General features: G+C 35.8%; 1 protein-coding gene and 1 pseudogene across 3 annotated transcripts in view; both read right to left on the reverse strand.

The window, feature by feature from the left end:
* Positions 1–11575, reverse strand: part of LOC149142113 (sister chromatid cohesion protein PDS5 homolog A-like) — a 280338-nt gene extending 268763 nt beyond the window's left edge. For 2 of the 3 annotated variants that reach the window (XM_089448308.1, XM_089448310.1), the window contains exons 1-4: positions 11060–11574; positions 10930–10974; positions 8868–8934; positions 8692–8766 (exon numbers count right to left, since the gene is read on the reverse strand). The gene's annotated coding sequence lies outside the window, so the exon portion shown is untranslated. Of the gene's footprint in view, positions 1–8691; positions 8767–8867; positions 8935–10929; positions 10975–11059 lie in introns of all 3 variants that reach the window. The other variant, XM_089448309.1, reaches the window with a different exon arrangement.
* On the reverse strand, positions 9489–10873 carry LOC149142115 (LEAF RUST 10 DISEASE-RESISTANCE LOCUS RECEPTOR-LIKE PROTEIN KINASE-like 2.5 pseudogene; annotated as a pseudogene).
* Positions 11576–26689: the final 15114 nt, after the last annotated feature.

Consider the following 26689-nt stretch of genomic DNA (forward strand, 5'->3'; position numbering starts at 1 on the left):
AAGTTGCCCGGATATTTGCCTCTCCATCAGGTTCAAGTTCGGAGTAAGAGGATAGTTCGAGTCTATCTGTTAAGCCCGCTAGTTTTTTTTTCTTGCTGGTTCATCGACCAGCCTTTTGAATTGAGGGGAAGAAATCGATCTATCATTCATGGCATAATAACATATATAATATATGCATTCACGCTCTCTCGATCGAATAGGGTGAGGTACAACCGACTGGATCCACTCCCCGCGCTTTTCTCTGAACCGACTGGATCCACTCCCATGATGCGCTGGTAAGGATGCACTGATAAGGAGAGGATGTAGAGCACGCTCGACCAACGCCCCCCCACCCAATAAGTAAATTGAAATTTCTTGCTTTCTTGACGTTAGGAAAGCAAGGACCCGACAGGGGGCTCGACTGATAAGGAGAGGAACTTTAGTTGCTCGACCACCAGGAGAGGACCCGGAGGGGGCTCGACCAACGGGAGAGGACCCGACAGGGGGCTCGACTGATAAGGATGCGTAAGCAGGCTCGACTGATAAGGAGAGGACCTTTAGGTACTTGACCATTAGGACCTTTAGGTGCTCGACTGTTAAGGACCTTTAGGTACTCGACCATAAGGATGCGTAAGCAGGCTCGACTGTTAAGGAGAGGACCTTTAGGTTTAGCTCGACTATTAAGGAGAGGGAGAGGATGCGTAAGCAGGCTCGACCATAGGGAGAGGACCTTTAGGTACTCGACCATAAGGATGCGTAAGCAGGCTCGACTGTTAAGGACCCTTTAGGGGGCTCGACCATAGGACCTTTAGGTACTCGACCATAAGGGAGAGGGAGAGGAGAGGACCTTTAGGTGCTCGACTGTTAAGGATGCGTAAGCAGGCTCGACCATAGGGAGAGGACCTTTAGGTACTCGACCATAAGGGAGAGGAGAGGGAGAGGAGAGGATGCGGAGCACGCTCGACCAACGGGAGAGGACCCGACAGGGGGCTCGACTGGTAAGGAGACGAGAGGGAGAGGAGGGGAATCTTGAAAAACCTCTGTGCTATATATATAAAAAGAGGGGTGAAAATGGCCAAATTCTTAGGGTTATATTCAGCCTACGCAGGACTGAATCTCCAATGAAAAGACCTCCTCAGTTCAAGCGCCCTACACATGGTTCTAAGGTGAAGTCTGATAAGAAACTACGAAGGGAGCAGCGCCGTAGGGATAAGCATGCTAAGAAGGCAGATAAGCCACCTCCGTAAGTAGCAATGACGTAATTACGTATATAATGAATGCCGAACAAGACAATGAGTAAGTGACTGCTGAAATGGTGGTAGTTAGTTATATATGAGCATGTGGTAGTTTAGGTTCAGTCAGTTCCTTGCTTCGGGCGTACAAGACTCGATAGCAAGCTCAAAAGCCCTCTCATTAGCAATCGAGCGTACTAACGTACCCTTGCCCCTCCTTTTTCTTCTCTGGCGGCTTCGCACCTTTATTTATCAGCGTCGAGCGAGAGAGGACCCCCCTCTATGAGTTAGAGATTGAAATATTTCAATATTCTATTTTCGGAATGTGATAGAATAGAACGGATGATAAGCAGGGATTCTATTTTTGAATTAACTGCTAAATTATGAAATTCCGCTAGAAAGTGAAACTAGTCAATTTGTTCATTCCATCGTTGAAGAGGATAGAGATTAGTCTTGACAAGGCCAAGAGAGCCAAGGAGTTTATTGAGCTACTCCTTTTATCTATCTAAATGTATAATTATGAAACTCCTGTCCTTTATCTATGTAATAATGCGATGGGACTAAAGCCATTATCTAGGCTACTAGTTGATTGGGTCTAACCAAATGGGTGGGTTTCTATCTGTCTCTTGCCAACTTTCCACTTGCCATGCCCTAGTTGCTCGGCCAGGTCCTAATATATCTTGCCGCTTACCGCCAACGCTAGGACTAACTGATTCATTATCCCAATAGCCAAAGTTTGCCAGGCTTGATTACCACTCTGATCGGAATACCAACAACCTTGATTGCTACACTGGCACTGACTAGGGACTATGAGAAGGGGCTATGAGAAGGGGCTGGCAGGCTACGGGGTGGGAAATCGCCTATTCTTTGGTTCATTGGACAGATATGGATGTGCTGCTTGCAGGCTTGGCTTGATTTATTAGCAGCTGCCAAAGGGAAGGGCTGGGATGAATGGATCTCCTGAAAGGGAGTCCTTAAAATAAGGTATTCTATCTAGTCCTCGTCAAGGGAAGAGAGAAACCTCTCTGGTAAAGCTTGTGTACGGAGGAGGTTATCTCGCATATAGGAACCACTCACTCTACCTGCCAGAACTAGACCTCCTTGGCTGAACTTTGATACCTTAGGCTTTAGGAGGGAACAACTATAGACCCAGGATTGGTTGGAATGAAACAAACACACCCTTACCCTTTTGACTAGCACCCTAGGACGATGCGAGGATGGATGGAGAAGGAAGAACCTGAAAGGCTCTCATTTAGTGACTTGCCTAATGACAAATGACATTGACTAACCCAGTGGAAGATTATGTCAACGACCCATGGAAACAACGGGTTTCATATGGAAAAATACCCAATTAGTGAACAGGCCGATCGAGCAGAATAGAACCTCTTTCTTATGGTATTTAGGAAGAAATCTTATTACGTATATAATATGACAGATTGACCTTGCCCCTCCTATTTCTTCTCTGGCGGCTTCGCACCTTGCCCCTCCTATTTCTTCTCTGGAGAGTGCAACATGTGAAGATTGATCTCTTGACATGTGTACACCTTAGAGAGTGAGTGCTTGACTTAGAGTCTTTATTTTTTATGTTGCAATAGCCCTTGTATGTCATTCATTAGACACCATTAGTTTAAGGTTATGGACCACATTAGTGTTAGTGGGTGCCCACTAACACTAATGTGGTCCATAGCCTTAAACTAAGGATGTCTAATGAATGGAATTCAAGGGCCATTGCAGCCCTATGCCAAGATTAGCCAACATTTCTCCAAAATTTAATAAGGTGGCAACAATTAGCATATCTCCATTAGGATCATATGTTAGGCTAAGCCAACAACTCAATAACATCCACCTTACGATTTCCTTGGAAACAAAAATAAAAAATCGCCACCAATACATCAACAAAATTCCCCTCTAAGATTAACTTGGGGAACCAAATATGGAATTTCGTCATAAAAGATATTTGACCAAGTAAATATTATATCCCATTGGAGCATATACATTGAGTAAGAGCATTTGTGCACTACAAGTTCATCTCAGACAACAAGAATCCTCATCATGTGGAGTGTCTAACTCTTCAGGCCCATGGATGTAGAGCGCATCACTAGAGGATTTATCTCTTGACATGTGTACAACTTGGAAAGTGAGCGCTTAAATTGGATACCTTATCTTGTAGATTAGGCAGATGACTGAAGAAATTAACAAAATTTCGGAAAAATTGGCAAACATTATGATTGTTTTACTCTCCTGCACTAATTAAATCTACTTGTAACAACATTTTGTAACTATCTTCAAACATACGGACCTTCCCTGTGCACCTCTGCTTCATTCAAAGGTAACTTCTTGTACTAATTCAGTTTTCTTAGTTCACATTGGACACGAATTGGCTTGCATGACCTCCCCAAAACACTTGGCATGCATCCAGTCTTTCTACTATACCTATCAGCTCCTACATAGACCCCATTGTTCACGTGGGTCATTCCATGGGGCAATGATTGAGTGGACACAACAACACGCAAGGTCCAGTTTCCAATTTTCACTACCACGGTGACTTTTCCTCCTTCCAAATCCAAGGGTTGATCTTGAGGTAAATCAATGACCTAGATTCCCATCGGACTAAAATATGCATGGGCATTTATGAAAAATTACCTCCCCCCCCCCCTCGATGAATCTAACAGCCAGGATTTCTTTGATTTCACAGCCTAGATTTATATCGTGCTAGAACATGGATTCCAGTTTGTGGGGTGCCTTCTGCCCAATAGATCTGGCGGTTGTGATTTTTACTGATCTAAGGCCCACATCTTGCATCACGCTGAAACATGTGCGAGGGTTTACAACGAGTTTTTTGCATGATAGATATAATGATTGTTCTCTTCCTTCATCAACGACACTCTCCCTTCATCAACAACCCATAATCCACATCATTCTCCAACTTGCATAGGGAATAAAATAGACTTGCACCCCTAATAGATCTAATGACTACGATCAAGCGAGATTAATGGCCCACATCACACCTGTAACTCCAACTTGCACAACGGATAAAACAGAATAGCACCCTCAACAGATCTAATGGCTACAATCAAGCGAGATCAATGACCCAGATTGACCGTCGGAATCTAAGTTGCACAGGGGATAAAACAGACTTGCACCCCAATAGATCCAGTGGCTATGATCAAGCAAGATGAACAACTAAGATCACCCATCCAAATCAATTTGCACACGAGAAAATAGATTTACAACCGCAATAGATCCAACAACTATAATCAAGCGAGATCAACGACACACATTGGGCTTCAACTTGCTGGTTGTTTATCAATGCAAAGGGCATCTGGTGGATCTAACGGATTGCATTATCTATGCCATGCTTGCTAGTTATGGTTTTTTGTTGATGGTGGAATGCTTAGCTAGGGTTTGGAAACAAATTGGAGTGTCCTAGCCTTTGACAAGATTATGATTGGTATGTACTTGTAACTTCATTTGTTCTATAAATGAAGTACATTGCTTTCCACAATTTGTGAACTTGGAAGTTTGGTTTTAGTGTACATTCCCATTGAAATTGAACAATTTCTAGTGATGATTATATATGCTAATTTAACAACTTTTGTGCATCATCGTAAATTGAGTAGTATTCTAATCAATACGTTTTGTCAAAGATCCTATATTAAAGTATTTATAATTCTATCAATGCAAGGGTGGAAGGTGCTAGGGTTTGTGATAGGAAAAAACTAGAGAAGACATGATGTGCTAGGGTTTGATGTCCTTGGGTGAGAAGGATCTAGGATTTGTCGCAAAGAATCCCTATCGAATACTTGTAGCACTATGCTTGGAGGACTTGTTTAATGTAAGCTTAGAGAATATCCTAGACGACTTGTATACTGTATGTGGGAAATCAAGGGTGGACTTGTAAGCATTCATGCTAGTTTGTTATTCATCCTTTGAAGTGGCTACAAGTAGCTTGGTGTGATGCCTTGTTAGGCCATCTTTGATAGTTGTGGTTTGTTTTTTATGCTGGATGCCATAACTAGTGTTTGGAAACATTTGAAGTGTCCTACCCTATTTTAAGTTTTTGGAGCATAACTCTAAATAACTATACACATAACATTTTACAACCATATAAAGGGATTTTTTTAAATGTATGTCATATTATTATTATATATATTGTAGTGCCCTTAACCCAAGATTTAGCAATTTTTTTTTTAATTTAAAATTTGCATTAAAAAAGAGGAAGAAATGTAAAGGTCAAGTTGTCATAGCTTCCTGTAAATGAGTTTCCTTTGCTTCAAAAGTCTAGTGCCAAGGAAAAGGCATAGAACCATATGTTCTCCAGGACTAAGGTTATCAAAAAGCAAATAAAATCCCAAGATGATCATATTCCACGCTTATCTAGAGGATAAAAGGGAAAAGAAAAGAGCAATAAAAGACCCCACTAGTCTTGGACATGTCTATTCATACTTAGGACACGGTTTCCAACCCTGTTGGAGATGATTACAAATGCTTTGATGAGTCTCCTAGGATAACCAAGCTAGAGAAGCTTCCCACTTTAGACCCTATGTGTGATGAACAATATGATGACTCCAAACCATCCCTATAGTGTATTTCATCCTCATGATCATTTTCAAGGCATGAAAATGTTAATAATCATCACAAATTCTTGCCAAAAAAGTTAATTTCATCCATGGCATGAAACTATTGGGAGAGAATGAAAACATGAATCAATGCCTCATTAATTTAATTATAGAAATTGATATGTCCGAGGAAAGATTTCTACTCAAAAGAAACCCCACTATGTTCTAAATATAGTCTATGTTTACCTAAATGTGATGAAGTTCATTAAGATTTAGTGTTTCATACAAATGAATTATATTTATCAATATTGTTTATGCCTACTTAAATAACTTATTATTTATTTAAGTTTAATATAAAATGGTTCCACTTATATAAATAACTTATAAATTTATTCTATAAATATAAACACTTGGTAATTAATACATGACACATTTATTTAATATATTTTAAACATATGTTAGACCAAAAAAAGTCACTCATTTCCTTTGCTTATAAAAAAATCCAGAAGACATTTCATCATATCCGAACTAATTTTTAAGAAAATGTGACTAAATGGATTACCTCAAGTTTACTAATACTTTTCCCTGTTTATATATATCTTAGCCGGAATGGTGAAACCTTATATAGATGGAAGCCTACACCTTCCAACTCTATTATATGTCAAACGTAGCCTAAGTATATGGATCAAATCTTCGTTCCACCTCACCAACCGTGATGGTTCCTCTCATTAAATTACAAATTAATTTATTCTACAGGTATAAACACATGATACTTTTTATTTAACAGATGTCCAATTAAGGGAACATCATGCGTTACAGCCTCCATAAAAAGGAAACCTCCCACGTTTAATCAATTCCAAAGATTGTACAGTTGGTAACCTTTTCTTGATGGGAGGAGCTTCTCCATGATCCCCACCACGCTGTTGGAGACAACCTCTGCAACCGTCGCCCGTACGAATTCATTAAGGCTATCGACTAGCTCAATAAAGCCAAAATGTCGACTAGCAATGCTCTTCCTATCAACCTCAGAATCAGAAATACTAGTAGAAGGATCGGAGGTCGATGACGATGAAGATGATGTAACTGCACCTTCGCTTGTGTCAGCCTGCAAAACAGCGACATTGTTGCTAATGTCTTTTGTAAACAGCGACATTGTCGCTAATGTCTTTTGTAATAACATGAAGCTTTCCCAAGAATCCAGCTAGTAGGTAAGGTGACTCTGAATCTGTGTAATTTGTACTTTCCTCAAAATGACTTTCCATGTATCTTCCTGGGGATCATACATTTTAATCTTACCGTTGTATAATGAACTAGAAGGATCCAACGCATACAAGTTACCATCCACCACAATGCTTAATTTTGTCCCTGCCTGCCTTGCAGGCCAACCATCTCCCATACCGTTTGGCATCTCCAGCCAAGAATCAATAGCAGGATCATAGGCTTCACCACCAACATCTACAAAGAAAGGCCACGAATATAAGCTCTGTGGTACACATAGTTTTCCTCTAAATGTTGTCATTCCAGTAACAATTGGTTTTAGCATATCTGCCAAAAAAGCTGTCGGCAGAACTTGAGCTCGTGCAAATGGCATGTTTGGAAATTGGGTCCAGGTATTTGTAACAGGATCATAAACCTCTGCCTACTGAAGTGGAGTCAATCCACCTCCCCACCACGCTGTTGGAGACAACCTCTGCAACGCCCGTACGAATTCATTAAGGCTATCGATTAGGCACTTGAATCTCCATGCTTCTTTTTGCTGGTGCCCCATGTGGGCGTAGAGGCTACCAAGAAAAGAACTCCCACCTCCCCTACCTAAGAAAAGTCATCAGCAATGCATTCGCATCACTCTGCCCACCCCTTCACTATGAGTAGCTCGCTCAGCCCTTCGCCCCTTCCTATGCGTCCTGCCCCTAAGGCAGGAAAGCAAGCAAATATTGCCCGCCAAGTCTCATGCATATAGGATAACTACCATGAAACAGGGAGAGTAGATTGCTAGCGTGTCAATGATAGTCCCACTTCTTTCCTTGACTCTGCTTAAGCCTTCTTTCTTTTAGAACCAGGCAAGGCAGGGCAGATTGCTAGCGTGCCACTTATAGCCCCATTTCTTTCCTTGGCTCTGCTTGAGCCTTCTTTATTTTAGAACCAGGCATGGCAGATTGCTAGCCTAGCACTGATAGTTCCACCTTTTCCTTTGTTCTGCCTTCTTTCCTTTAGAACCAGGCCAAGCTGGGCTCAATTGGCCTGCCACTCATAATCCCACTTTTAGAACCAACCATGCCAAGATCTCTAAACCAGGTGGGCTCGGTTATCGATACAAGAAAGCTAGAGAAGCTAGGAGCAGAGTTTGGGAATAAGAGACCGATAAAAACACGGGGATAAGGCTATCGTAATCGACAGACTCGACTATTTCTGCAGAGTTATTGCCTCATTATAGCAGGGAAAATGACGGTAGATTTTGGGGTTAGTAGATATATGATAAAGGACCGACCGACTAACCTCCTACTCTTAGTAGGCCGAGCGAACGAGATACTCTATTGGGATTAGGTATCTCCTCAATAGGCTTTATAACTTTTAAATACAAAAGTAAAATTGTAACAATTTTTTTCTCTAAATTTCACAAATGGAGAGGAAGGTTTTCCATAAATAACTATGATTTGTCTATTGAGATACTCTATTGGGATTAGGTATCTCCTCAATAGGCTTTATAACTTTTAAATACAAAAGTAAAATTGTAACAATTTTTTTCTCTAAATTTTCACAAATGGAGAGGAAGGCTTTCCATAAATAACTATGATTTGTCTATTCATAAAATCAGTTTCATAAAGAACAAATTTCAATCAATTTCCTGAAAAACAAATTTCAATCTGTACATTGAAAAGTTTGTGTTAATCTTTAATAAAAAAGAAATGAGAATTTTGTACCTGTGATACCTTGAGGTGAGAAAGAATTTGGAATTCCTCTTATCTCTGTCCTATTTCCATCCAGATTTTCATGACCTGAAAATCATGAACCCTTAAAATTTAGAATTAAATTATGTCAACCAGTGAGAAATTATTTGAGACACTATCCATAAGAGCAGCAGCATGATTTCTCTTACCTTGACACAACATCGATTTAGTGCGCATTTCCAGCCGTAATGATCATCTTGGAAAAAATACGGTACGCTGCCAAAACACAGAAGCCATAGTTCAACAAGCAAAACTAAGAGCCCAGACGTTACAAATCAGTTCCAGGAAAAAAAATACATGGCATACATTCAGGCGCGTGAAACAGAAACGTCTCATAGAGGCACGCACTTCAAATATAATGAAATTCCACTATAACAAGAGAATGATCACTCCAATACCGACAATCGAAATATAAAGAAATTCCAATGACAGGAGAAATTCCAATGGCGGTCTGAATATAATGAGAAAAGGAACAGTGCAAGCATTAGAAAGACAATAGAATCAGCAACATAGAGAATAGAATGGTTCACCAGTAATTATTCTTAGATAACTATGAAACATCTCTTTATGAAAATATGCCTAATATAAAATATAAAATGCCAAAAGTGAAACCAAGTTATATCTTTTTCCATTGAATCTTAAAATACGGAATAAAACTTTAAATAATATAAAAACTTAATATTATATTAAAAGATTAACCCCCAATAAATAACTCTAATTAAATTAGACATGATAACATAACAATTTCTCACTAAAATTGAGAAACGATAAATAATACAACTACTATTACTTCTATTCATTTGAAGTCGATAACTTAAAAATCTATTACATATAAAGTACCCAAGAGAATCAAATTATTATCTGAAACTCTCTGAGGTTTCAGGTTTGGGCATTGTGAGTACTCTTGGGATTTTTCTTTTCAACCTCCAAAGGATAAGTAGCAGAACAAGATGGCGCATGGTGTTGCATAGTTGTCATTGGTGGATCAATGGGGAATGGAAATGGAGTTGGAGTGGTAATGGTTGAAGAAGACGGGTCAGAATCATCGAGGTGCATTTCTATCATAGGTGGATCAACGGGGAATGGATATGGAGGAGTGGTAATGCCGGCATCTTCTTCGAGCATTTCGATTACTTTACTCATTGGAGGACGACGAACCGCATTGAATTGTATGCACCACAGCCCAACTAAACTTTTTCTTTTTGCTATCCTCTGCTCTTCCTCTGACATGTTTCCTTTTCTCAAATTCCCAAACTGACCCTTCTCCACTTGCTTGAAAGCCCACTCTGGATAGAAAAATTTGCTTGATGTACTCTCTTTATTGTGAAAATCAATATTTTGTCTTGCACCCACCATCTCCATCACCAGCATCCCATAACTATAAACATCAGATCTATCAGTGACAACTCCATACATCCTAGACACCATCTCTGGGGCAGAGTAACCTAGAGTTCCTCTGTAACCAACAGAGATGTGGCTTTCCTCTCTATTAGTTATTTGGGCTAAGCCAAAATCTGCAAGTTTTGGGCAAAAAGTGTCATCAAGGAGAACATTGTGAGGCTTTATATCGAAATGTAAGATGCGATTTCTGCACTCATCATGCAGGTATGCAATACCGCGAGCTGTACCAAGTGCAATTGAATATAGTTGTTTCCAGCTCAGCTCAGCTCGTCATGATGGCCTCCGTGGATATATTTGTCAAGGGAACCATTCACCATATATTCATACACCAAAGCTTTGATGGATCCCTGGGAAGAATAACCCAAGAGGCGCACCAGGTTAACATGACAGGTCGTACCCACTGTTGCCACTTCAGCTATAAACTGTTGTTCACTCTGTTTGGATTCATCCAAAATCTTCACAGCTATCTCGCGTCCAGTGGGAAGTTGTCCTTTATAAACTGTTCCAAAACCTCCTTTACCAAGCTTTTCTGCCAAGTTGTTTGTGTAAATCATAATCTGAGCATAAGAATATCTGGTGGGCACCTGAGAGGAATAATAATTTAAAAAATTTTCAACAGAGGGAGTTCCAGAGGCGATGGGGTCCATAAACGCTCGAATACTCTGCTCCTCGGTGGCAGTCCTGGTACAACAAAATTGCCGACGGAGCACTATGCAAGAAACCACTACTATGCTGAAGAGAGCACATACTCCAAAAAATAATCCTAGATAAGAGTAACGGATGGATGTGGTTTAATGGTAGGAAATTTACCTGTCGTAACTCCTGGAGATAGGACTTGACCTACAGCGTGATGCCCTGCACGGAACGGAAATCGAAACAGCGGCGTAAGAGAAGGAAACGTAAGGATGTGGTCAATAAAACAAGTTTCGGAGATCCTCACCTTCCGAGCAATTACTTTCCAAGTATAAACCATGACGGCAAATGCAAAAATCACCAGAATCGAAGTTATCAATTTCTCTTCCAATTTTTTTGATATGATGATAACATGTTCCTCCAGTGGCGTTACATGAAAGACAAGAGTCGGGTATACTCCATGTAATTTGGAATCCTCTTTGACTGAATTGCTGCATATTCTTATCACGGCTAATGTTGTAGTTCTTATCCGTTTTTGATATGATGATAACATGTTCCTCCAGTGGCGTTACATGAAAGACAAGAGTCGGGTATACTCCATGTAATTTGGAATCCTCTTTGACTGAATTGCTGCATATTCTTATCACGGCTAATGTTGTAGTTCTTATCCGTTGGAACGACTACAGGATACGAAGTGCAATGCCTACAGAAGGCATCCTCGGGTGTACAGAGGTCACCGGATGAACCATTATAGAAGAAGCTTTGGTCGTCCATGTCTCCCCAATCGAGCCGCGTAAGGTTTTTATGGATGTGCTGATTTCGTTGTGTACAGTTCATAATCCTCAAAAGTAGCCGCAACCTTCCAGAAAGTGAATTCTATCCGGCGTTCATCAAAAGAATTGATTAGTATTATTTGAATTCCATTGATTAGTATTATTTGAATTCCATAGCATCTTAAAAGAATTGATTAGTATTATTTGAATTCCATAGCATCTTAATATATAGCATCTGTAAATTCAGTCTAAATGATATAAACATTTCATGACCTCTACTTTTCACCGTAGATTAAAAAAAACATAACATAATTTATACAAACATTTCATGAGCCACTTTTCACCGTAGATTAAAAAAAACATAATTTATACCAATATTACAGATGTAAAATTTAATGTGTATTAATTAATCTATATAATTTAATGTAATTTGGTTTTAATAATATTCTCGGACATAAAAGTTATACGCTTATTATTTGGATTTATGATTTTTATAATATTTTCAACCTTGACCCATTTATTTGCACTTAATTATTAATTACCGCTGACAATTGCAACTGAGATGATGTGACACACCTCTTCTTGTAGCGAGTCCATCTGAGAGACAACGCTCCCTCGTTCGTTCATCTCATAGCCAGCGCAAGAGAAAGGGTTTTATTGCCTCTGACATCGTATTCATTGGGAGTTTACAGAGCCTCTATTTTGTTGTTTTCAGTGTCTCATTGTTTTAACAAGCATTCGTTTCGATGTGTACCACGCAGGAGCTGTAATTTCATATGAATTTGCAACTGACATTAATTTTTCAGTTAAATCCATAAACACTATAGATCTCCTCGTGGGTCGAGGGTATTACCGAAATTGCGTCAAAATCTACGTCCGAAGAAAACCACTACCGTTGCTTTCCTCTGGGGAGCCGCCATGGACAGGGTAAACGAAAGCTTATCAATTATAATAATCATCTCTGCTTATCAATTATAATACCTATAATTCTTCGAGCGACGATTTCAACTTATAACAATCGAAAACAATTTATAATCTTTTCCGTTCAAAAACTATCCGTACTGGCTGAAAATGCCTCCAGGCCCGACGAATTTCACCAAGTATTTGAAATAGATTCATCCCTAATGTCCTCCTGCCGAGTGAAAAAGGCATGGCAGGGGCACACAGAAGGTTGCGTCGCATCGAAGTCAAAATCCATGCGCGTCTTTCTTATGGGGAACCGCCATGGCTAGGGTAAATGAAAGCTTGATAAATTATAAGAATTATCTCTTCTTTGCCCGGTGATTTCCATGACGATTTCATCTTCTTCGCTCATTATCTTCATCTTCGTCTGTCATTATCTTCCTTGCTATTTCTTCCCATTCTGTGCATGACTCCTCAACCGTCCAATGCTCAAAATGGACGGTTCAAATTCAGCCCAAACAATATGCAGTGTATATTTATTGCTGCCATGGTGAGTAGTAGTGTGTGAGGGTGTAATTTTGCCCACTATAAATTAATATTTAATATATCAAAATACATTATATTAAATCATTTTTTAATTTAAATTATCAAAATACATTATATTAAATAATTTTTTAATTTAGTAATTTAAATTAAGGCGAGGAGCTTTTCGTTTATATCGCCATTCATTTGTGGGATATTTATTTTTTCGATGTGGGTTATTTTATTGATATTTATTTTTCAAATATGTTTTTATGTTATTATTTAATTTTCCAGAATGGAATAATATATTAAAAGAATATTTCAAAATTATATAAAAAATTATTTATAAAAATTGATAATTTTAAATTTTTATCGCTTTAATTTAAGTTGAAATTAAATTAATATTAATTTAAAATTTTCTTTTAAATATTTATTTTTTCAAATGTGTTTTTATGTTATTATTTAATTTTCCAGAATGGATAATATATTAAAAGAATATTTTAAAATTAGATAAAAAATTATTTATAAATTTGATCATTTTAATTTTTTCCACTTTAATTTAAGTTGAAATTAAATTAATATTAATTTAAAATTTTCTTTTATATTATTTATTTAAATATTTACTGAAACGGTATTTTTTAAATAAAAATATTTATTCACATGAAAAATATCATTTTTATAATAGATTTTGGAACATTTTTTTTGTCATAAGATAATCATAATAATATTTAAAACCTATTGTAATATTTTTTAATAAAGTAAATATAATAATATTTATGTATTTTTTAATCGGAATGAGAATTTAATGAGAAATGGTAATTTACAAAAATTTATTATGACATTATATATAACTATTTCATAAATATCATAGATAAACTAATTACCACATCACATCTTTACAAACTTAAACCTACAAAACATAAACTTAAATCTACAAAACAGAGAAAACAAATTGTTCACCTATTTTTAACAAATATACTTTAATATTCATAATACAAAAGATATCATCTATATAATATGTTAATATAATAATAATAAAAAAAAAAAAAATTTAAAAACCTGTTCTAATATTTTTATTAATATTATTTTTTAATAATAGTATTTTGATATTTATATTAATTTTTTTTTAATATTTAAAAAATAAATAAAAATATCATTTCAAATCATATTTATTTAAATACATTTTTATTTATTTAATATAAACATAAAAATAACATCATAATATTATTTTAATAATTAAAATAATAATAATAATAAAATAATCACTAATGTCAAATATTTTTTTTTACTATTCCCAAAATCATTTCAAACCTCTATACCAACCATTATCTGTATAAGAATGAGTGCATAATTATATATATATAATTTTCCATACATAACTATAACTATTTGTATAAATATTTCTCCCTAATTTTCCATAATCATACACATTCTAATTATGTCGTTTTTTCACATGATCTATCCCAGCACCTTTTACCAGAGGCTAAAAGACAGATATCGATGGGTAGGAATTTAAAATCGGAAGCACCTGTAAGACTGCAATTTTAATAATCATTTCAATTATTTTACTAAAAAAATATTGTTCGGCTAAGAAATTTTTTATTATATTCGAAAAACAAATCACCTTATTATAAACCATTTAATTCCATCCCTGTCAGTAACTCCTTCCAACTCCAGGTCTATTAAATGTGAACTTTGTCGATTTGTCACACGATCGATCTCGGTACGTTCTACGTAGGGCTTGTCAAACTATTGAATCTTTTTAGCATAATTTTATATGATTCTGTGCTCTAGAATAATACAGTTTTCTACATTTTATCTCAGAAAACATATCAACACTATTTAAATCAGAAGGTGAGGTGGAGAGATTGTACCCAATTTATATGGTTTTATGGACATAAGATTTAATTTGGACCAGATTGTGCCCAATTTATAGGGTTTTATGCTAATACGACTTTAGTTCAAGAAAATCTAAATCGAAGTAGACCTTTCAAATTTGACCACATTAAAAACCCATGAAATAATTCTAGTTATCTATTTTTGAAAACCATGTCATAAAATACATAATAAACTTCATGAAATATATGGATATGAGTAAGATTCTCCTGACTTATATTTGAGATGTCCCCTTAGCGCATGCAAACACATAATCCATGGATAGGTATAGTAGGCAGCCTCCTATTGAAGTCGGGCGACCCAAGCCCACAACCGCACCCTCCTTAGCCTACGATATTCCACGCGACCTACTCCAACATATTATAGGATTGATTTTATGCCCCGGTACGATATTCCACGCGACCTACTCCAACATATTATAGGATTGATTTTATGCCCCGATAGACGTATTATCTTCTGGGAATAGTAAACAGAGGTTTGTAGTTTTGAAATACAAAATGAAATTTGTAGCAAATCTTTTTTTATTTCAGATTTGTATAAAGAGAGACTTATTATCTTATAGGAAAAGTAAACAGGTTTGTAGCTTTGAAATATAAAATCAAAAGGGTAATAAAGTTTTGAAATACAAAATGAAATTTGTAGCAAATCTTTTTTTATTTCAGATATGTATAAAGAGAGACTTATTATCTTATAGGAAAAGTAAACAGGTTTGTAGTTTTGAAATATAAAATCAAAAGGGTAATAAATCCTTTTTTTATTTCAGATTTGTATAAGGGAAAGAGGCATGTACCCTAATAACTTTCCAACGTGTCCTTTACATCCATTGAATTATATTCTTGCACAGAAGTAACTGCGTCGCATTAAAATATATAAATATGTCAAAATAAATCATGAATTCAAATTTAGCAAACTATTAATTATTCAGAATTATGAATTTAGAAATAAAAACAAATCATAAATTCAAAATTCACAAACAACTAATTATTTAGGAGTGTGAATTCAGAAATAAAATTGACTTCCTGAAAAATATTCAACCTACTAAAAAGAGGCTTCCAAAATCTTCAATCAATGAGGGCATAAAACATGCATTATTAAAATAAAGATTTAAACAGAAGCCAAAAACATAGGGTTCAGCATCATCGCATGTCACAGATATTTAAATTTTAGACTAGCTCCACCTGAAGAAAGATATTAAATGTCCTGACCGAATTTTACCTGTAAAACTAATATCGCGAGGCATAATACATTTCAATAAATGTATAAAAACGAAACTAACTTTTTCTTGAACTAAAGAAACAAAGAAATATTACCTCGTTAAAACTTGAATCAGACTGATTTAGCTCCAATTTCCAGAACCTCTCCAAGCTTCCCTGAGTTTTTGTCTAGCCATGGGATGATCATGGATATGAAATCAAGAAGACAAAGACGGAATGAGAAACAAAATTGAGTGCACCCAAAAATACACAGAAATATGCAATACAAACTTAAAAATATCTGAACAAACGAAGGCAAGAAATAAACATGATAATAATGGAAACAGGTCATGAGGAGGCAGGAGCATGAAGGAGATAAAATAAGGCAGACAGGAGCATGAAAGCAAAGAGAATGACAATGCTGGAAACGAACTCACCATGATCAGTCTCAACAAAATAAAATAAAAAAGAAAAAGATGGAACTATGCATAGGGCTGTTTTTTTTAAGTAGGAGGAGGGAATTGGTAGCGTTATAAAGAAATTGAAATGGAGGATGCAGCGGCTTTGGCTCCTTCCGGATACTCCGGAGGAATTGAACGTTGCTTAGCTTTTTGTTTTATTTAATTGAAGGTTGCTCTGTTTTTTGTTTTATTCGAGGGACAACTGGCTTTGGTCCTCGTCATCATCATAGTGTTGTTTTGCTTTTTGTTTTATTCAAGTGAGGACCACTTCCTTTGATCCTGGGCATCTCATCATCATTGTGATGACAATTACATTCATTCACCATTGTGATGACAATGACAGTTCATTACCAACTTTGCATCATTATTAGTATGAAAATGACAAATCATTTCCCACATGAAAAAAGAGATAATAATGCGAGAGTCCTCGTGATGAATCTAGGGAAATATATTAATTTTACAAATTTTATTAAGATTAAATGATAATGTTAATAAACAATATTAATTAAATTGAATAAGATTATTTAGTACTTTAAATAATAATATAATATATAGATTATTTATTAAAAGATTATATTATATAAAAATGACCACTATAAATAATAAAAATGACAAATATATTTTTATTATAAAAATATATTTCATAGTAGTTATAAATCATTTATGTGTTCATTTATTAATTTTGATTTTAAATGAATAATTTGTTTTATTTTATTTTTAAATATTTATTTATATTTAATTTGTTATTTAAATAAATAAATTTATTTTGTTACCTATAATATTTTGAAGAGATAGTATTCATTAAAAATAAATTATTATAAAAAGGAATAAGAAAAATAGATGAGATTTAATCATTTTTTTAGTAAAACATATATTTTTAGTTCAATTATATTATAAGTTTTCTTGTGAAAAACTATACTTTAAATTGTATTTAAATGAGAAAATATTAATAAACTTTAGAATTGAGGGTAAATTTAACTCTGGAAAAAAACGAAACGATTCAAAATTCATTTAATCAATCATTTTTAAAGCATGTTTAAATATTACTCAATACTACAAATTAATCAATAATCTTAAATATATGGCATACTACCTAATGGGTAAACTCAAATATACCATATGCTAAGGAATGTGTAAACTCAAACATACCATATTTGGTTATATTCTTATAATAATATGAGAAAATAATAAAGCAATCACTGTGTTATGATGCATTATTAGAATTGTGGGATTCAAGGTTCAAATCCCCTTTGGATGTTTACCCAAAAATAATAATAATGAGAAAGTAATATTAAAATGACAAATAGATGGTGAATTATTAAAATAAAATTACCACAAATAATTAGTGAAAATGCAATTAGTTGGTTGCGCGGTTTTGTAGGCCCTTTGCCCGATTATCTAGCAGTTGGCTCTGTTCCCCAAGCATAGGGTGCACACTGTTAGCTTTTTAAACTACAAATGAATAGAAGGTCTGATTCTTGCTTGAGCAAAAAAAATAAAATCCCAAAGGAAAAAAGAAAAGCTAAAAAAAAAAAAATGCTAAGAATTCAAACAATTACAATTGAAATAAAAAAATTTAATAGTTTGATTGTATGTTATATCTTTAGGATATTATTTTCTCATGTGGAGTGACATATAAATTTTAAATTTAAATAGTGAATGGAGTGGATACTTAATTTTCTTCCAAGTTTATAATATATTGCTTGTCTAGTAATTTGAAAAGGATATTTATTCATGGAACATAGAACAATGACCCTTGAATTCAATTATATTATACTTTGGTTATTCTTTTACAATAATATGAGTAATATGAAAATAACAAATGAATAGAACATTAATAAAATAAAGTTATGACAATTAACTAGTGAAATTGCAATTAAGTAATAAAATTCCACAAGAGAAATAGAGACCAAAGAAGTATATAGAGAATAAAATTTTATAAAACAATTCATATAATTACAATTGAAAAAAAATAATTAATATTTTGATTGTGTGTTGTATCTTCAAGATATTATTTTCTTATTTGGAGTGAAATCTAAACAATAAATTAAAATGATGAATGGAGTGGATACCTAATTTTCTTCCAAATTTATAATATGATCTTTATCTAGTAATTTAAAAACTACATTTCCCATGGAGTATAGAACAATAACCCAGTGGGTGTCCCACCTGCCTAAACCTCATGTAGAGATTATTATGGTAACCTTCATCTAGAAATTATTATGGTAATGTTGTCATAGGTAGTGTTAGCGCTTGAAATTTCACCTCAGGCTGAGAAAGGTAAACCTCAAGGCAACATCAAACCATTTAGCCTCGTAGCTAGCCCTACGGGGCAGGAGAAGGCTCTCTCCGGTCTATCTCGGTAAAATCTTCAATAGATGAGATGACCAACAAGGTAACACTGATATTAGGCTAGTAAACTGATCAAAAGGGTTGATTTGGGATTTTTAGGGTTTTTGGTGGCAAATTGAGGAGAGGGCAATTTTGGGTGCGGGGATTGGACACAGTTTCTGCAGGGGGTTCTTTGGGGCGAGGTAGGAGACAGTATTGATGCCTTTGATTGAGGTGGATGATCAGGAATGACAGGTGAGGAGCTAAGGAGAGCAAAAAATAACTTTGAATTCTCCTTAGACAGTAGAAAACATTGAAATTAAACAAACTTAAAAGCAGAGCATGACAGTCATGAATTCTTACTTTAACACTTCGTTTGCTTAATGTGCAGAAGGAAAAGAAAGGAAATGATTCACATAACACACTTACAAGTACATAGAGAAACACACCATCAATACATGTAACCACAAGAATCCCAAAAAGGACTGCAAAACCCTGGTCTTCCTTAGCCAAAAATTGCAGAGATATAGTGAATAATACAATTATAGCTTCTCCCTCAAGAGTCCAACCATGAAAATGAGCAAGAAAGTACATAATATAGATCATCTAACCTCTTTCCCTGCCTCTATGGGTCGAGCTCACTATCCTAGGAGCTGTTTCAACCACTTCTAAACTAAGCACTACAAACTAGGCAGTCAAAACAACTTGCCTCTATAAGCTAGGAAACCAATTCATTCATTTAATTTTCACCTTTTTCATGAATGAATCTTCTAGAAGAGGTACATAAGTGTAAAAGTGTCATAAAAGTACATTAATTACATCAAGGAGGATAACAATTCACTCCATAAAGTCAAACAAGGTCAAACTGCGTTTTTCCTGAGCTGTACACTAAAATTTTGAAAAATTTGCCTGACGGGTCGCGCGCCTCTGCCTGACGGGTCGCCTTTGGGGCCACTTTTGGGGCACTTCCAGGTGTCCAAATGGGGCAAGAGTAGGCTTGTTGGAAAGGTCTGTGAGTCTACTTTCCAACCCAACTGGAATTTCTGAATTTGGTGGTCATTTTCCCCTCCAAAATTGCAATCTCCCAAGACTGCTTTCTGTGTCTCAAAAATGTGGCAGAAAGTCAATTTTTGCTTGTTTTTTGACTTTTTGGAGGCCCAAAACTTCACAAAATCTCTTGTCCATCAATGAGCATGTGTAACTTTGCATGAAAAATCTGGAAATGCTGAGTTTTTGCAAAATGGAGTTGCCAAGATGAAGGGTCGCGCGGGGGGTGAGACCCGTTAATGGGAAAAACCTGTGTTTGGCACAAAAAATTCACAAATGACAAAATTTTCTCCAAATTTCTTGAAATTTGGGCTGGGAGTCCCCAATCAAGTACCATGCTCATTCAAAGAGGCTTTGGCCAAAATTTGGAGTGGATCGGGCGTTTTCCTTCCTTTTTGTGCTTTGGCCAACCGTCCTTGGAGCACCTTCGTTCTCGCCGGTATTTTTGACATTTCTTTAAAACCATGACACCTGTGCAAAAAGTGAAGGAATTTTTTCTTCCTTGGCATGTTGTGGACAAAAACCTCTCTCAGTTTTGAAAAAATCATCTTTGATTGCTCAGAAACATCATTTTAGTGAAACTTATCCCGATGTGTGGAACAAGGGTTTTGGTCGAAATGAAGCGAAATGAAGGGGATAAGGGGCTTCTAAATTCTTGAGGAAATTTTTGGGAGTAGGGAGGGATGTTAGGAAGCAGGGGAAAGTGGAATCTCAGAGATTGATTGAGGGGAAGGGGTCCAAAAGGGCAAAACACAGGCCCAACCTAGAAAATTGCCAGGTTGTAGCAAGAAACTAGGGTTTGTGCAAAAATGAGGATTTTGGGGGATCTGAGTGTTGGGAAGTGCTTGATAAGGTACATTAAGGATAGGGGAAGGTGTATGAACATCAGGAAACAAGTTTTGCCAATGATTTGACCGTCCAAGAGAAATTGCCTTCAAAACCCTAGGAGAGGGAAATGAACCTTGCCTAGGCACAACTGAAGCATGAACAAGGTGTAAAATGACTCATTAGACACTGACATGATAATGACAACCCTATGAATGATGATAGACTCAGCTAAATGATGACATAGACTGACATTTGGACAACTTTAGAAGGAGTGAAAGCAAACCCTAGACCTATTGCCTAGTGACCAAATTTTGCTTGAAGACTCACTGAAATGACAAAATTTGACCTTGACACTTCAAAATCACTTTGTAAGAGCACATTTGATCACTGGAGGAAGGCTGGAAAGGCTGACACTAACAGGTAGAACCTTGGTATTCAATCAACTATAACAACCTGAATGCAATATAAAAATGGATTGTAGTTATGCTTAGAAGACATAGAAGCTCTATCAAAAACCATCCAAGTTAGTTATTATATATAAACCCTTTAGTGTTGAAATAATGATACAAGTGAGAAAGGTTACTACATAAATAACATATGGTGATAAATCCTAACGAGATGTCTTTGTATTTCATAATTCGCACAACTATACAACTATTACTATTAATTAATAAGCTTTCGATAATATTAATTAATCTTTAAATACAATTTTTTATTATATAATTATAAATTTAAAATTTAAAATGATTAACACAACATATACAATATATTTATCTACAAATTTATCATACTTTATATCTCATAATTCATTATTGTTTTACATATATATCAATATACAAGTGCCAATATTATTTTATTAAACCATTAACAATGCTAATTAATTTTTAGATACATTGGGTTTTAATATTCTCACAACATATGTTATATGATCTTAAACTTAAAATTCAAAATAATTTACACAATCTATACAATTATGACTCCATGCATAAACTTGCAGTGTCGTTATAATTTTATATAAACTTTGACCTCTACCATACAAAGAAAGAAGTAGAATCTCAAAAGACTTGTGGAATAATTCCTATGGATAGGATAAATATCAAAATGTTTTATTAATTTACAGTGGATAAAAAAAGATATTTTATAAAATGAATCAAAATATAATGTATTTATGTAAGAAGGATACTTATGTTGAAATACTATCCAATTTGAACTTTCTAGATCCCTATTCAACCTCATAGTCACTAAAATGAAGGGCATTTATGAGAATTGCAGGCAAAGGGAGATGAAGAGAACTAGTGGATTTGTGCTTCGGACAAAATGCCTCATTAAAACTAGTGGAAGATGACATGGTCATCATAAAAAGATACCTCTCTCTTGGATGTTGAGAAAACAAGGCATAGGTATAGAGTGAAAGAGCCCTCTCTAAGGGGCATAAAAGTAGAATGGGACCAAATTCTAGCATACCTTACAACATAGAGAATTGACCAATCATTATGGAAGCAAATTTTAATCTCATCTTATTTTGAAGGTAGTCTCCCTATACATAATCAATTTTATGGGTTTTAGTTTTAATTTTTTGTGAGACCTAAGCAATTAGGGGAAACAATGTTGAGAGGAGAAGGATAGAGTTAAGGAGGCAAGAAGAAACATGGCCATGGCTAGGCAGGTTAAGCTTCTTCATCCTCCCATCTCCACTATTCAAAGCAACACAACCACGAATTGATCTCAGAGGCATGGCACTTGATGATGGAAGTGGAAAAGGGGATAATAAAAAAATGCAAATGCTTGATAGAAGAGAAGTTTAGATGAGAAAGAAGGTTGGCTATCATAACCCCTTCACTCATGCACCAAAGACACAAATTTTGAAAGGATTGCACTAATGTTTTGGACAACCCAGACCATTTTAGCTTAAGAAATGGAGAAAGATCAAGCTCTTCACGATGATACTCTTCAAGCATTGAGAATTTTTTAAGGAAACTTCAATTTGATGTGTTGGGGGTAATAGAATCTACTTCAAAGTGGAACCAATTTTGAGGGGAGACATAAAGGTGGGATAGGTAGAACCATTTGAGGAAAATCCTACCAACCTCATCATCTTAGATGAGGTACACTGAGTAATGGACTTGTTGTCAACTAGCATTCACCCTATCACCTATTGAGGAATATGGAACATTGACACTCTCTCAATAACTATAGGCACTATAGCCTAGTTAATGCAAATTTTCATTTTATCTATCGTATTTTTGGTCAATATCTTGGGCGTAGGTTAATAGCTAGATGCAAGGACCTATTTTGGGACATTTGTTTCTATATATTTTTGTTTAAATTATTTCTTTAATGACCAGACTGATGAAACTGAGAATTTTTTAGTGGTTCTTTCTTAGAAGTAACCATTCCTCACTCTAATGCATGTACTCTAATTTTTTCCATAATATAAATGCCTAATACATTTTAGTCTAGAAAAAAAAATATAATGTACCAAAATCATAACAATACTAAATTACATTTAATTAAAAATAAAACTCATTTAATATTTATTAAAATAATATATATATATATATATATATATATATATATATATATATATATATATATATATATATATATATATATATATATCGTGCAATCACTATGAGAATATGAAAATTTGAAGGATTAAACTATAAACCGAGTGGAGGTTGTGTGATCCACCCACTTTGAACCCAACCCATGTCAGATCACATGTAAGAGGTACATTAGAGGCAATGTTTGTTGGATTGTCCAACGATATGAGGTCAACATGTTGCTTCACTTCATATCATCAACTTTGAGCTCATCCTGATTGTTGTTTCATTGAATATTTGACAATCAAACGGACATGGACGCGGTTAAATAACTGAATATTTGGCGAATCAATAATCGAGATAAAGATGCCCAAGTAGGTGTTCGGTGTTTTTTCAAAGAAATTCAAGTGGAGCCACAACTTTCTAAAAGTGAATTCTAATCTGTCTTTATCCAGAAAAATTGATCAAATTTAATTACTTTTCACAACAAAGAACCATTATCAAATTCTGTTTTAAAAATTTAATATTTTTCCAAATTAATTTTTAATAGATACTTTTGAAAAGGGTAACTCATTTCTCATAGTTTGTTTACACTGTATTATGGATATCCACATGGGAATGTACAAGGTTTACTCGTTATATATCATGTATATCTACATATCCAGTTTGGAATGTATAAGGTTTACTAGTTATATATCATGGATATCCACACTGGAATGTATAAGGTATATAAAGATAATGAAATAAATGATTACTTTAATAAATTTATAAATATATTGGATTTTGTTTTTTTTGTTTTTTCCTAATTTTTTTTAAGTGTTTATTTATTAATTTATTAAAATAATTATATTTAGATTTTTTCTTAGATTTTTTATTTTTATTTTAAGTGTTTGTTTTATTAATTTATTTATGTTTGTAATTTTATTTTTAGAATTTTAAGACAATTTCTTTTTTGAGATTTACTACAACTTCTTCATTTAATTTATAATCATCTTTCCCTTCATCTTGGATTTCTATAGCCATGAGCACACAATCATTTGTTCTCTCTTCATCAAAATGTTGTTCATCCTTCTTTTTTTAAGTTTTTTCCTTCTTGACTCTCCTATACTTATCTTTTTCTTTACTATCATATTCATTATTTCCTTTCTTATGTGGACATTTAGATGCATAGTGACAATTTTTTCCACAACTGAAACATTTGAAAGACAACTTACCTTTGCATTTGTTAGACCCCTTTCTTCAATCTGATAACATATTTGGCTTCTTCTTCATCAGATACTAGCTTGAGTCTTCTTGATCTTCTTTGGTCTTCTTATCATCTTTAAAGGTTGCTTCCCGTGATGTAGATTTTCCTTTTGTGGTTCTCTTTGCATAGGAAATTAATGTTCCATGTAGTTGATCTATTGTTAATGCATTGAGGTCTTACATCTCCTCAAGAGTTGATACTTTTGCATTGGATTTGGTGGGAAGAGATCTTAACACCGTTTGAACTACTATGGAATCATTCACAATTTCATTAAGACCTCTTATAGTGTTAACTAGTTCATTTATTGATCTGAAAATCACCCTTGAGTGACCTCAGTTAATTAATTAATGAATGAAGGTATTACAGACTCATGTGCTGGTGTGTGTCTATGTCATTTTAGGCAACGGATCGATCAGATTGCAAAATACATAGACACTTGGAAAATGGAAAACAGTAAGAGAAACACAGTAAGCAAATACAAGAACACAACAATTAATAAGGAGTTCACCCTATCCTCCAGGGCTACATCTCCGGTCCAGCTCTCAGTGGTGGCCTTCTTTTATTGTGTCTTTAAAGCAGAGAATTACAATGAGGAGCTCAATCTGAGTCTCCTGAAACAGAATTGCTTGGCAGGGTGGTTCTTGGATTCCCCAAGCCACTAGAGTGCACAAACTCTTTTCCTTACCAGCTCTTGACCTCTCTAGTCTTTAATGGGAGAAGCTCAATGTGGTGCTCAATTCCCGACAGATCCTCTCAGGGATTGCTCGATGCTGCCTTATGCTGCAGGTCAGCTCGGCTTTTTGTCTTTTTTGCTTTTTGCTTCACTGTCTCTTCTTTTCTCTGTCTTCATTTTCTTCTCTCGGTGTCCTCTGTCTTTTTGTATATGTTTATGGCTTTAAAGCCAATCGATATCATGACTGTTCGATTCCCCTTCCACCTCCGTCGGATCGCCTGCTGCTGTTCACTTGGAATCCCCTGTCTCTGCGTCATCGTCAAAGGCTCACAGGGAGTTGCCACTTGTCCTCTTACAAACTACACCAGCTCTTCCTCGTTAGTTCGGTATTTTTGGTTACATCGTGGAATGAGTCATCCACCATCTTAGAGGTCAAATCGGACCTCAAATCCTCATAGATCACGGCTTAATCCCCTGTCAAATTCGGTTCTTTCATCGGGCGCGTTCTCAGCCGTTAGATCTGGAGTCCCAAAATCCGACGTCATTCGCTCATTTCGCGCGGTTGACTTGCTCGACCGTTAGCGTGCGATGAGTGGTGGTTTTCTCTCTCCTCCGCCTGCCATGGGTCAGGCGCTGAATGGAATCGCTAGGTTTTAGCCAAATCCGCTTACCGCCCAAGGGTGCCCCGATATACTACCGGTTTTGGAGCGCGGATCCCGCCTTTAGCCTTTAGCGTTTTCCCCACGGTTTTCCCAGCTTCCATGCGACCGAGCGCTCGGGGCCCTTCCTTCTCGAGGGGTTTTGCCTAGCGATGTGCAATTAGCACTTAGCGCTAATCGCGCATCAGAAATGCCCTCTGTTTCCCGATCCGGGCTTCCCAGGTGCTAGTTTTGCCTCCTACGCGGTCTCCATGGGCCTCGGTCAGCGTGCTTTGACCGAGATCCTCGTCATTCCTCGTTGGCTACCAATTTCCACTGTTCATAGGTCTTCCTGATCACTCTGTGCTCTTGAATTCGAAATTTTGTCCTGATTTGATACAGTCATGGTGTTGTGATAATCTTCATGGATCCAATTCGAATCACAGTCTTCCCACTGAAAAAGCTTTTGGACCACCAAAAGTTGGTTTTCAAGCATCGACTAAGTGAGGGTACAATTGTCTCACTTGTCCAATCTCTATCCACTTTGCATTGCTCGGCTTTGAACCCTTGAGTCCAATCCTGAGGTACTCGACATCTCCCCTGCGCGTTGTCCTCACCTTCCTGTCCAGAACTGTGTCTTCCTGTAATTCATTAAGATATTCAGGTAGTAGGTCATCAATAGAAGGTAATTGACTCTACTCTTCGGGATCCTCAATCAGTGAGGGTTCAAACAATCTCAAGCAATCTTCATTTACGACTGAGTAGATGTGCATGTAAACTGGTAGATCAAGGGGAAAAGAATTCTCACCAATCTTCTCAAGTATTTTGAAGGGTCCATACCTAATAGGCTTTAGCTTTTTACCTTCACCTTGCATCCTGTCCT

Source organism: Pinus tabuliformis, chromosome X (genome assembly GCF_031772625.1).
Source record: "Pinus tabuliformis cultivar Carrire ecotype Pingquan chromosome X, CPIR1, whole genome shotgun sequence".
Classification (NCBI taxonomy): Eukaryota; Viridiplantae; Streptophyta; class Pinopsida; order Pinales; family Pinaceae; genus Pinus; species Pinus tabuliformis.